Source organism: Mytilus galloprovincialis, chromosome 5, assembly GCF_965363235.1.
Source record: "Mytilus galloprovincialis chromosome 5, xbMytGall1.hap1.1, whole genome shotgun sequence".
Lineage (NCBI taxonomy): Eukaryota > Metazoa > Mollusca > Bivalvia > Mytilida > Mytilidae > Mytilus > Mytilus galloprovincialis.
In genome coordinates this window covers 31,349,335-31,362,940 of record NC_134842.1, presented here as the reverse complement: position 1 = coordinate 31,362,940, position 13,606 = coordinate 31,349,335, and the positions used below count along the sequence as shown (strand labels likewise).

Genomic DNA, 13,606 nt, shown 5'->3' with positions numbered 1-13,606 from the left:
TATAAAAAGATAAGACAGACTGGCGATAAAAAGAACAATGGCATTTTATTTTATGATACTGACTTCATCAGCTCAAATATCAGCTTCAATTAGAGGACTTGATTGGTATTCTTGCTGATAAAGTCAGTATCAAAAACAAAAATGTTATTTATCTATATATATCGGATGTACAAAAACAGGGTTTTTAACAACATCATCAATTTTAAAAATGTCTAGAAAGTACACAAATTGTAAACACCTTTGAAAGTACTATATTGTCCGCGATTAGTGTATAGTTGCAGTTTTTTTTATCTTCTTCTGTATCCTTTTCATAGCTTGCTGTTAAAGTATAACGTCAGATCCCTGGTTGAATTACACTAAGGATTTAATAATTGGTTCTCTGCCATTCATATGTTGAAATAAAAGACAGAATACCGATGTTTGTGTTTAATTCAAAAATGTTCAATTAAATTTCAAAATAGTTTTGTGTTTTTGAACAAAACGGCAATAACAAATATTATATAATCGAGTTCTGAGTTTTGTTCGATGAATCATTGCTAAAACTCCACTTGATATACATTTTCCTGTGCGTTATCTTGCGCCATCTGTTTCCTGTACGACAAATACAACAAAGAAACAAAGGAAATGAACTGCATTGTTTTCTAATTTTTATTTAACGTTCATATCCAGGTCGTGACTAGGAATTTAAAAATCACAATGTTACAGTTTGATTCACTTATTACACAGTATTTAAAATACAGTCTTCACTTTTAAAGAATCACCATGGTGTTTCCAATACATTTCTGTTTGTCTAGATTTAAAGCATTTTTTTAGTATCGGGGAACATATGCTACATATATATTTTTTATAACACGATACAAGTCAATTAACATAATGTTAGTTTATACTTAGTCGTGACTACGCAACGGGCGTATCCAATCACCGCTGGGAAAAGGCGATATTTAAAATGCAAAACGCAACAAAGCGTTAACATATGTTAATATTAATGATGACTAATGATAAAATCATCAATATCCGTCCTTAATGAATCTCAAGCATTAATAATGATTGTTTTCCTGCCTGGCCAATATATAATCATCGAGGATTTACAAAATAACAAATCAACATGTCGTCTGCTATAATCAAATTGAAAATGAAAGGAGACTTTATTGAATCGGACTATACATGAATTCATGTATTAGTGACATAGCAACCCGTACTTATCTTTTAATAAAAATAAACTACAGGACAAAGAGGTTTGGGTTTGGCTATCGTCCATCCAGGTAATGATATTTTATAATAGTTATTTAAATTGAATTCAAGGTGAAACTATATCTGCATATAACGATCAATGTGAACACAGGTAAGGTATATACAACTTGTCGTCTACTTAACAATTTAAATGGAATCAGCGATTGATTTATATCACGTTGGAACAGGCATGTCAACATTGATATGTCGTTAGAAGAGGTTGTGTATACACATAATTAATGCAATAACACGTATGTATATATATTCCCTGTGTGGTAAAAACACACCACGGAAGTAAATTTTAGTTTGTACAATATAGAATGACGTGTCTGATACATTCTTATGTGTAGATAAATATTGGATTAGATTACAGATAACAGTAAGTTAACATTTTGTTACATACATTTCATGTCAGATATATAACTGTATTTGTCATTACGCATCTAAATGTAAATACTAAAATATTAGTATCCAAGGATAAAGGGAATGTGTTTGTTTGTGGAATCTATTTACAAATATTTGTCATACACTGTACATGTATAATTTCAAATTATTTAACATTGTTAAAATGTTCCCATTCGCATTGCATCAGATGCTTTGCATACTTTTGAGGTTCATCACCACTTCTATTGTCAACCAGGTCGTGTTAACAACTCAAAATAATTTAAATGCAACTACTAGAACTTTAAAGTATGGCCTGACTAAAACATACTAAAATTGGATGAATTTGGTATTTCATTACGGTATTTCATTACGAAAAAATGTTCATGACGATAATATGTCGAAATACATTAAGTTGTGTCGAATTTTCGAGATAAATAAACGTAGTGTATTGTGTAAACGAATGCAGACAATAGAGTGTAAATAGATATCAGTATAACAATCAGCGATTTAAACGGTGTAACTAAGTAAACAGAATCGAATAAATGCAGGTGGTTTCTTATGTTAAGTGTCGTCTTTTACTGGGACTAAACAAACAAATATCGGTTCAGATTTTCTGTTTAAATGGTTTTTTATCTACGTCATGCCAAATCTTAAATCATGTTAGCAAAAGTTATTTTTCTACACTTAGAATGAATTTTGAAATGCAAACACAATCATTTTCGGAACAATAAATTTGATGAACCTTTATCAATTCAATTGTATTAGACAAAAATGGTGAAACGACGTAAGAAGTGAGTACCAGGAAAGCTACTTGAATATGGTTAAATCATACAGTTTATTTATCATGTAACATTTAAATAACCTATCATCGGAAAAAAGTCTTCCTGTGAGTATGGCGTACATTTTATTTTTTCATAGACAAAACTAAACTATCCACCAATCATTAGAATAATCCAAGAATAACACGTTGCTTTCGTTCCCAAATCTTAGCATACCGACGATTTGTTTACGGGCTATACGGGCGATACTTAAACACAGTAAACCGTTGACAGATAATTTGCCCAATTAGGCACTAAAGGAATTTGTTTTATCGGTTGTTTCTATTTTTAGCATTGCCTTTTCCTATTTTGTCAAACTTGTAAATTTACAATCGTCGTTGCTAGTTGATAATTGGAAATTTAGGAATTTGCAGTATTTCATAGGCATGATAGGTGCAGATTATTTGGCTTAAGTGTCAATAGGAGCATTTTCATTAGTTTTGTCTCTTCAAAAAATGTTCATACAAATTTGCAAAACTATTTAAAAGGAGTGAGTACATTTTTTTTTGACTTCATAAAAATCCTCAAAGATTTAAACAAAAGTATAGTTTGTATGCCATTTATTTGGGTCGCATAAAAATGACTGAACAAAACGTCATATACTCTGTTCAAAATAAGACTATATAAAAACCACATGGTTGTCAAATATGGCTTCTAGATTTAATAGTAATTAGTGGATTCCTACCTAAGACGTATGGTTCTCTATCTGCACTGCGGCTTCCTCCACCAATAATAATTGGTCGCCACGAAAACTCCACTCGTGATGAAAGTGGGGTTAAAACGTACAAAAATCAGTCTATTGGTGGAATTACTTTTCTGTTATGAAAACATAAGTTGTTGTTAGAAAAAGATACCACACCAGAGTTCAAGACGTCATTGGTCAAATTTGGTCCGAAAATTCATTTCACAATTGTTTGTAACATGAATATTTTATCTCAATGTATATAAAATTACAAAGAAAACTATTTTGAGGATATGTTTTCATCAGGGAAATAGTAAAGTAAAATCTGTTATAACTTTTAAAAATGAATAGATTTGATCTGTTTGGTGATACTTTTGCATATTATGCTATTCGAGTGATGGGATTTACTCAGTCAAGTAGAAAGAGAAGGAATGACGTTACGAGACTTTGTCATTGATGTTGCAGTTATATACAGATTATCAGTGATATTTCAAACTTGATGATGTTACGGGAGTTTGCTTCTCAGTTTCAAAGTAATTAACTTTTCAAAACACTAGTTTATATAAAAAGGGGATTAATGAAGGAATCAAAAGAGCATAAAAAATATATAGGTCACCGTGCTTGTTTTCGAGATATTAGCCATTGAAATTTTGGCGGGAAAATATTCTCTCTTGACTTTTCATAGCTTTATCATTGACAAGTTGAAGTTCTCAAAAACTGTTAAAAAGTAATTAAAATTTTATAAGACTTTTACAGATTGCTTATCATTATACATTTAAAAGATTTAATAAAAGAAAAATAGGGGTCACCGGGCAAATTTTTTCAAGGTATTCAAATGGATGATACCAGAAGATTCCGAAAATCTGACAAAAATCTTAAACATGACAAGCCAGCTTCCTTAATCGGCTCCAATGTTATCTCAATGTTGTCGCCTCGAAGACGTTGGAGCGGAGAGACTCCCTGTCGATTGAAAACCAAGACAGTTTTTTTAATTTGGTTATAGGGAAAAATGATCTCAATCTCATTTTTTTTCACTTAAAAAACAAACACATTGCGGACATTTTGGAATCCTTTGATATATCTGTTTTGTGTTATGACAACAGAAGTTTTGTTTCTATTTGAAAATGTAACCTAACATGTTGAACTAATGTCTTTTACACTATCAGACATAACGTGTCGTCCAACTTATATTTTTTGAAAAGAGTAAGAAATAATGAGTATGTAAGTGTACACATACGGTCAAAAATATTTTCTGTTGCAGGGGTTTGAAGTTCATAACCAAGTGTGAATATTAATGTACCATTTAGTCTTCACCACTTATCCAATTTAGTTCTGAGAACCATCAAGTTATGTTATGAACCTTACATTTCAGACGAGTCCACTTTATCACTCTTATAAAGCAAGTGCAAACGGCCAAATAAAGTTCAAGAGCATTGTCGCTAACATCTTGACCAAATTAACGCTTCTCTCTTCAGGCAGTGACAACATAGCGACACCATGTACATGTCGCTGGAAAATTCAAAGAATCAGGATTATAATTTCGTACGTCAGAAGCGAGTGTCATTTACATGAGACTTATAAGGTTTTAAATTAAACAGAGATACAGAAAAACAGTACATAAACAAAACACGATTTTTATTAAAATCATTAACTTTTTTGTAGCCAAATTTATTAATACTTTGGAAACAAAATTATTCTTACAGGTTATTGTTAAAGCAAGTGGTGGCCATGGACTTTTTTTCATGCCATTTTGTTCAATATAACGTAACTATACACAAATGTCATACACAAAGTTTGAGCTTTAGCTAGCAATGAAACCAAGCTTAACTAATATATTTTATCTCGGAAAATAAATGTTACAAGTCGTAAATGACAGTTATTTATCACTCCTTCGGTTGATTGATAACTTTTAATTTCGTCTGTCTTCAAGGTCGTCCCTTTTTTTTTTAATTTCACCTTGGATTTTTCATGTACTTTCATTAAAATGCTACGATCTTTGCATATTATTTTTATTGATACTAGCATGTTTTTCCATATTTTATCATGTTTATATTGTAATGCATAACTCAACATGTTGTGCTATAAAGTTATTAACAATTATGTCGTTACTTTTTGTCTAGACTTGTATTATGTCATAGCACAATGTCACGTGTTTCGTAAATTAATTACTACGCCTAAACTAAATCCACTTAACCTGATTTGAATGATAAGTGGGTTATTCAGGGAGGTTATATCGAAAAGATAGAAAACTAATACAATCATTCATAATTTTTAAAATATAAAATCAATATCTAATGAGTAAATCATTGCAAAACGTTCATGATGTCACGGTCACATTGCAAAAAAGTATGTCCATTAGGTGATAAACAAAAACAGATGTCGGCAAATCAGAAGACGCGTAACATCAAAAATTAAACTATTTGTTGAAATTAAATTTTCAGTTTAAGTTTTAGTGATGATGTCACGAGTCTAGTCCTCTTTAGCTGCTAAAAATATTGGTTTATACGATATGTTGTAAAACCACTGTCCAACGTACTAGAAATCGTTTAAATCGTTCATTTTTGTTGTAAATGTCCGGCCGTTTTTGTTTTCTTTTTTTATTTGTTTGACAGTTTGTTATCAATTTTGTTGGCTCTGTATACGGTGGAGATGTTGTTTAAAACTTGCATTGGGTTTGACCATTTGCCTCGATGTGACCACTTATATCGCTCTTTACGGTCAGTTTCATCTCAAAGTCATTACAGTTACATGTAAAACTTTTCATCCAATTTCGAAGGTCTAGCGAAAACATTTGGAAATAATACCATATAAACATTTCTGAGCATGTCCGATTATATCTAAGCCAAATCTGTATGGCTACCTATCTGTGTAAAATTTATGATTCCGTTCTTAATGTTAAAACAGAGAGATTAATTTGAATCGAAAGTGAATGTGTGAACTCTTGTTTTTGTGTTCTACCTTGAGAATGATACCATCGTCGTTTGGAACTATAATTGCTTTCTTAACATTCAAATAATTTCGAATTAATCTTTAATGCAAAACCTAAAAATAGTCAAATCATTTTGTAGTTCATGATAGATTTAAAAGGATAATAGGGAGATATGACATGATTGCCAATGTGGAAACTTTCCATCAAAGATAGCAACAGGATTTAAAAAACTTCATAAAGAAAGCACTTGCAGTAAGGTAAACTATAAAGTGTGAAAGCCTAGATTTAGTAAACAAAAGTTACCAACTACCAAGTTTATGGTTTTAGGCTTAGAATGTAAATAATGTGTTAGGGTTAAACATTTGTGTTCGCTTAAGTCTCCACGTATCTGGGAAGGTGATGTATTAATATAACATCCGTGTACGTTAATGGATAATGGCAATTCAAAAATATGCCATATCCAATTCTGACCATTTCCTTTTTTTAAAGTGTTTACTATATGAATCGTTATCGTTCCTCTATTGTGTATGGTAATCTTTACATTAGGCAGCCATTGGTGTATTTATTCATTATTTGTCACGTAAAGCAATGTTCGTATCGTAGATGTAAACGATCATCCAAAATATAACGGAGAGAAAAAGTTTAGAATGTCTATAAACGGAAATCTTACTTTGTTGCTACCCCATTTCTATGACTGGAATTGAAGATATTTTCAAAAATAGTCTGGAACCACAACAACATCATTGGTAACTTGTTTTTCACGATACCTCTGCAAATCTCATTTTACTTAAAAGGAAATTTATGGACACCGCGGAAAGTTAGCTTGTGGTACCGTCAGAGAACTCAGCTATATAACGATTTTTGTGTTGACATCTACACAATTTGTGGATTTATATTTAATAGCCCAAAAAGATTATTTTCTATGTTTTTATGCTGTACAAGTACATTGAGGTTGTATCAATATTTGAGGAGATCTATCATTAGGGAAACTTGAAGTACCATTGATAGTGTACCTCGTTTTACTGTATTTATATTTTGACAATAAACAAGATCAGTCTGTTACTTTTATTTCATTATTCCAAAAAAGAATGTTTACTATCCAAACATGTAAAAGTAGACAGAATGTAGGACTATGAATGTTCATAGGTATTTAGAGCCATAATAAAAATCGGAATACCTCAATTTGAAATATTTTACAGTAAGTTTATTAAATGATCAATGAGTAAAATGAATTTCATCAAGTATGTCATGATTCGGAATGGGGCGTTGGTAATAAAATAGAGAATCAGCCACCTGAACTGCTATCTTATGATATAAGACTGTAAAAATATGTCGCTAATGAAAAGAGACACCAAATCATCGTATTGGTCAACAAGTTCGTGATGGTGGCCGTACATGTTAACCTCATGTAGTGTCGATCTTAGTCGTTTTCACTGGGACATGTGAATGAAATACGATTCAGCAGAACTGCAGAAGGTAATTTACTATTGGCATATGAGAGATTACACTTGTTCAAATTTAAATAAATAAATAAAATATGATGCAACCTATCTACTCGGTAGTATCTGGAATCGGAAAATTGACTTGATTTAAAACAAATCTTTCGAAAAATAATCCAAGACTTTTCATTATTCGACTTTGACCTTTTGTGGTAAAGGATGAAGATGATGATTTGGAATGGAGATGTTTTTCTTTACTTTTTTTATAACTTAACATTTTTTAACGTATGAAGTATTGCAATTGATTTTGCCTTTTTGAAAATTATTTTTCAATTTACTTGTTGTTTCCTTGTATATTTTTGACATGGGAACACAGGATATGATTAAGCCGGAAATTCATCATAATGGATTTGAACGCGATATGTATATTACATTTCCTGTGATAATATAAGCTCGCAATTATATTTTCCTGCTTTTGATTCATAATGTGGAAAGTTGAGTAGTTATAAGTTTTATAATTCCTGGGATATTTTGTAAGTAGATTTAAATTCTTATCATTAAATATAAAAAATAAAATGTTAATTTCTTTTTTGAAACACTTATTCGATACAACTGCACAAAAACTGCTCAGCCCCAGGTCGACACGGCTTAAAGTAAGATTTTCCCTGTACTAGAACGATTTGATAAAATCATAATATTAAATTCACCTGTCAGTTATTATCAAAACATAATAGAAATAAGTTCCCACCTTCATCATTCCAAATTGAACTCTGATGGAATTGGCTATATTAAATGTCCCTTTAGACACAATTTCATCACATACTCAAGTACTTACGCGTCCTTACTGACACGTTTTGCTTGCTTGTTCTTGATTAAGGTTCTTCAAGAAGAGCGCGTCAGACCAACTAAATCATTCATGTGCAATTGTCATTTTATGAACATATACAATGCAGTGGTTTGGTTGATAAGTTTAACAATGTTTTGTTTAATTTAGTTTTAAGATTTATGAAATGCATACGATGACTCAGACTATATATATTGAAAGTACTTATTAGCACAACAAATTAAAAATTTGGGAGTTGCTCGCAACACTTTTTCAACTAATTAATTTGGTTTAATTTAAGTGTTTGAGGTATCGAAATTGTTTTCAACGAAAAGATAATGTTATACAACATCCGTTGTTGACCTGACCTTGATTTTAGTGTTTATTTTGTGATACCGCGCAGTAATTGAAATTATCTAAAAAGTCGACGAAGTAACGATAATTCACGTCTTACCCAAAATGATAACAATAAAAGGAACAATAGTCTAAAAATAGTTGAAAACTAAAAACTGAGCAACATGAAACAAATAATGGATTTAATTCGGGTATTAAAGATGATTGTTAAATTTTAAACACATGATTTTAAGCTGCGAACCCCCACCCCCAAACAAGCATCTACAACAAATACTACCGCTGATGTTAAAGAGTAAACAATCATTTCAGTTTGAGCGCACACTGATATTCATTTGTTCAAAACACCGTTATTCATAGACCTGCAGTATATCTTTCTTGTAGTGTTTCCGAGTATTATATTTTTTAGAGAGTAATATACTCAATGCAGCTCTCTACAAATGTATCATATAATCATATTCGTATTTTGAAACAAGAAGAACTAAATGTACTGCAATGATAAACTAAATAACAAAACATCTACTGGTCAATATATTGTTTTTGTTATTGGGGTTTGGGGAAGACATATGGCTTAAAAGCTCAATACAAAACATCCTACGAGTAAACTCAATTTGTTCATGTTTTCATTAAGAATGTAATTTATTCTCATTATAAATACCTTCTCCGCTCTTTTCAAATTATTTTTGAGACAAGTTCTTATCCCTTTATGATAAAAAATAGTTCGCATTCGCCAACCAATATAAAAAAGAAGATATGGTATGATTCCCAATGAGACAACTATCCACAAAAGACCAAAATGATACAGACATTAACAACTATAGGTCACCGTACGGCCTTCAACAATGAACAAAGCCAATACCGCATAGTCAGCTATAATAAACCCCGATAAGACAATGTAAAACAATTCAAACGAGAAAACTAACGGCCTCATTTATGTAAAAAAATGAGTTTTTTTTCTCTGTTGTATGATAATTATAGAATATCCCTCGGTTGCCTTACTTGTCTCCTATCTGTAACAATATCTATATTTAGATATGGGGAACTTTATTTTCTGATTGAAATTTTCAATAATTATATCTATATTTAAATCAGGGGATTTCCATACTTCAGTTGAAAATTTCCACTTACATTTCAACATTTAATATGATCTTTAACTTATGATGCAAATGTTTCACGAAATTCAATACTTTTCGTTAAAATACGGTACAAAAAAAACTAACAAAAACAATGACAAGTGTTTTGCACGAATGAATAAAGCTACTGATTTTCGTTTCAATTATTGTTAATCATTTTCTGGGTTTAAATAAAAATTATTTACTCAAACAAAATCTCCTGAATTTCTGTGAGTATACAATTCTTTACATACGTTCCATAAAGTATTACTTCAAATATTTCTATATGCAACTTTGTTTACATGTTATAGAATTGCTGTTTTTATCGAAAAGACAGAAAGAAGGAGAAATAACATATTAGCTGAATTTTCAATAAATTTACTCCGATCAAAACTCCGATGATAATGACAAACCATCCGTTGGTTCAAATTTTTTAAAACTCAGAATAGGAACGCACAGTGTAAAATGTAATATCTAAGTATTAGCAACACAACTCTCATCAAATATTTTGAATCATATTTGCCTCAAAGTTTTAAAAAATCGTCCGGTATTAGGGTACAGACTTCACGTGTGCTGGATCGGGGTTATATCAAAGAACGTCTTGTCCTTTTTCTAAAGAAGTTCATCGGAAAATATCAAAACCTTGTGGACATATATTCAGTACCAACTTCACAAATGATACATGGTGGTCTTGAAGCATAGACTATAGGTGCTGAAGTTGATTCTCATATTACATACGTGTTATAGTGTTCTTTAATGTGCGCTGTAAATTATTTACATTACTGCTAAGTCCTTTTCGTAATATTTTTTTGGTGTTGCTTGTACTTATGCAGCCCGCCAGAATTAAGTCAGGAATATGACAGTTGATTCGTTTGAAATGTTCTACATTTTGATTTGCTGTTGAAAAAGGCTTGTCCGATTTGAATTTTCCTTGGAGTTCGGTATTTTCTTTATTTTACTTTTGCAAATTTCCAAATTTTGTATCATTTAACAGAATCATTCACACATTTTATGATGCCTTATTACCGTAAATTAACATAATTTACAGTTGGATGAAAGTATCTTCCAATGGATCAGGGTTACTACAAATTCATCTTCAGATTTTGTCTTTAGAAATTTTTTGAAGTCGCTTCGATATATTTCATTTTTCTAAACAATTAAAATTTTCATTTATTAGTGATTCATGCATCTTAGACATGTTAGAGATTGTGGATAAAAACATGTCAAATAAACTAATAGAAAGGGTAACCACTAAATTGAAACATATTTATATATATATCGTTTGAAAACATTTACTGGGTTGTCTGTGTTCACATTTTTTAAAGTTATATGGTTAGTATAACTTACGTCTCACAAATGAAGACAGTTTGCAAAATTCATTGACACATAACAAGTATGAACAAAGCTGTCAGTTGACTACGTGAGAATCGTATGATTTTTAAAAAGACCTTGAGTCGATTCGTCAAAGTTGTCACAAGGTTTGCAACAGGCGTAATGTAATCCAAACGATATCAGTTCAGTCCGGGAATAGCTTAATCTGCAACAAATTCAATTTTATTTTATATAATAAGCATATCTCATGCAGCCAAGAAAATCAACCGTTCCTTTTATTTCCGATTCCAGCTTATTGCTATATTCATAGATAGTAGTTAATATACACTATGTTCACGAATATTCGGGTTGAATTCATGAACTATATATTCACATTGAATGATTGATTTCGACGTTCAGACTCAACCATACAAGAGGAAGTTTAATAAGATCCACTATTTGACTAGTGTAGTCGCATAAGTCAAAAAGTTGGTAAGCATTTGACAACAATTATGTAAACACTGAAGTATGTAATTGAATCATATCTAAATATTGTTTACAAGACATCAAAACTAAACATTTGGTTGTCCGATACAATGTGTCAGTGTCCTATTTTACTATCGATATGTTTTAGCGCGATCTTTAATCTTTTGATACCAGTTTATCCAATTTTGAGAGCCAAATACTGGCCTTACCATATCTTTCACATTGATGCTACTTGACAACTACGATAACTAACTCGACGTTTGAAGTGTGTGTACAATTACATATTTTAGAACACTCTATTTGAATATCATACCGCGATGAGTCATGTATCGGATGCAGGCTTTCCTATAGTTGTCACTTGGTATTCGTTCTTATATTTCACAAGTATTGAATTAAAATGCAAATGGTAGTACGGTATGCAAGTATTCCATTTACTTTCTCCGTTACGCCTTTGCAATCATCAAATCCACAAACTTTTTTAGGTAGGGGTGAGCAGCTGAGACATCAAGTACCCTTCACTTTTCATATATTTTGTTTATCAAAAATATATACCTTGTCATATATCAATTAACAAAAAAAAAAACAGACCTATAGATATATTTGAATATTTTTCATTTTCTGGTACATTATAATAGATTAGTATAGATTTTTTTTTCATTATCACGTTCTTGATAAGATGCAAAATAGTCGCAATAATATTACCTTCTTTTCCAATAAATTTGTCACATCTTTCTTCTTATTGACCATTTTATATCTTTCATTATGAAGATATTTCAATTCCAAAATACGAAACATATAAAAGACGTTTGGTCAGATCATAGATGGTATTACATCTATGGTCACAGATAAATAAAATATCACACCAGAGATTGGAACCTTCACTGAATTTAACATGTTTAAATATTAATTAAAAACTAATAACAAGTTTCATTGCCGTTCCCTCTTAAAGGACGCTGTCACAATGGAATTTCTTTAAATAATTGTTATCATATTTTATGTATACAAATAACATTAACGGTACCAATTTTCCTGCACCAGATGCGCATTTCGACAATATATGTCTCTTCAGTGATGCTCGTGGCCAAAATATTTAAAATCCAAAGCTTATATTAAAGATGAAGAGCTATAATCCAAAAGGTCTAAAAAGTATAGCCAAATCCGTGAAAGGAATCAGAGCTTTGCATGAGGGAGATACATTCCTTAATTTATGATAATTTCTAACATTTTGTAACAGCAAATTTTAATAACACAAAAAATCCGTATTTTCATGCCAGTACCGAAGTACTGGCTACTGGGCTGGTGATACCCTCGGGGACTAACAGTCCACCAGCAGAGGCATCGACCCAGTGGTAGTAATAACATTAACGGTACCAATTTTCCTGCACCAGATGCGCATTTCGACAATATATGTCTCTTCAGTGATGCTCGTGGCCAAAATATTTGAAATCCAAAGCTTATATCAAAGATGAAGAGCTATAATCTAACAGGTCTAAAAAGTATAGCCAAATCCGTGAAAGGAATCAGAGCTTTACACGAGGGAGATACATTCCTTAATTCATAATAATTTCTAACATTTTGTAACAGCAAATTTTAATAACACAACAAATCCGTATTTTCATGCCAGTACCAAAGTACTGGCTACTGGGTTGGTGAAACCTTCGGGGACTAACAGTCCACCAGCAGAGGCATCGACCCAGTGGTAGTAATAACATTAACGGTACCAATTTTCCGGCACCAGATGCGCATTTCGACAATATATGTCTCTTCAGTGATGCTCGTGGCCAAAATATTTAAAATCCAAAGCTTATATCAAAGATGAAGAGCTATAATCTAACAGGTCCAAAAAGTATAGCCAAATCCGTGAACGGAATCAGAGCTTTGCATGAGGGAGATACATTCCTTAATTCATAATAATTTCTAAAATTTTGTAACAGCAAATTTTAATAGAAACCCTTGAATGCTAATTAGGTGGAAATGTTAGAATGGTCGGATTTATTGCATCTATGACTGGCATCAGTGGAAATACCACATCAGAATAACT

General features: G+C 31.4%; 1 protein-coding gene across 9 annotated transcripts in view; it reads left to right on the top strand.

Moving 5' to 3' along the window:
- Window positions 1-1,176: 1,176 nt before the first annotated feature.
- LOC143075600 (uncharacterized) overlaps window positions 1,177-13,606 on the top strand; it is a 56,775-nt gene continuing 44,345 nt past the window's right edge. For 5 of the 9 annotated variants that reach the window (XR_012978362.1, XR_012978361.1, XM_076251081.1 and 2 more), the window contains exon 1: window positions 1,486-1,609. The gene's annotated coding sequence lies outside the window, so the exon portion shown is untranslated. The other 4 variants (XM_076251074.1, XM_076251075.1, XM_076251082.1 and 1 more) reach the window with 4 other exon arrangements.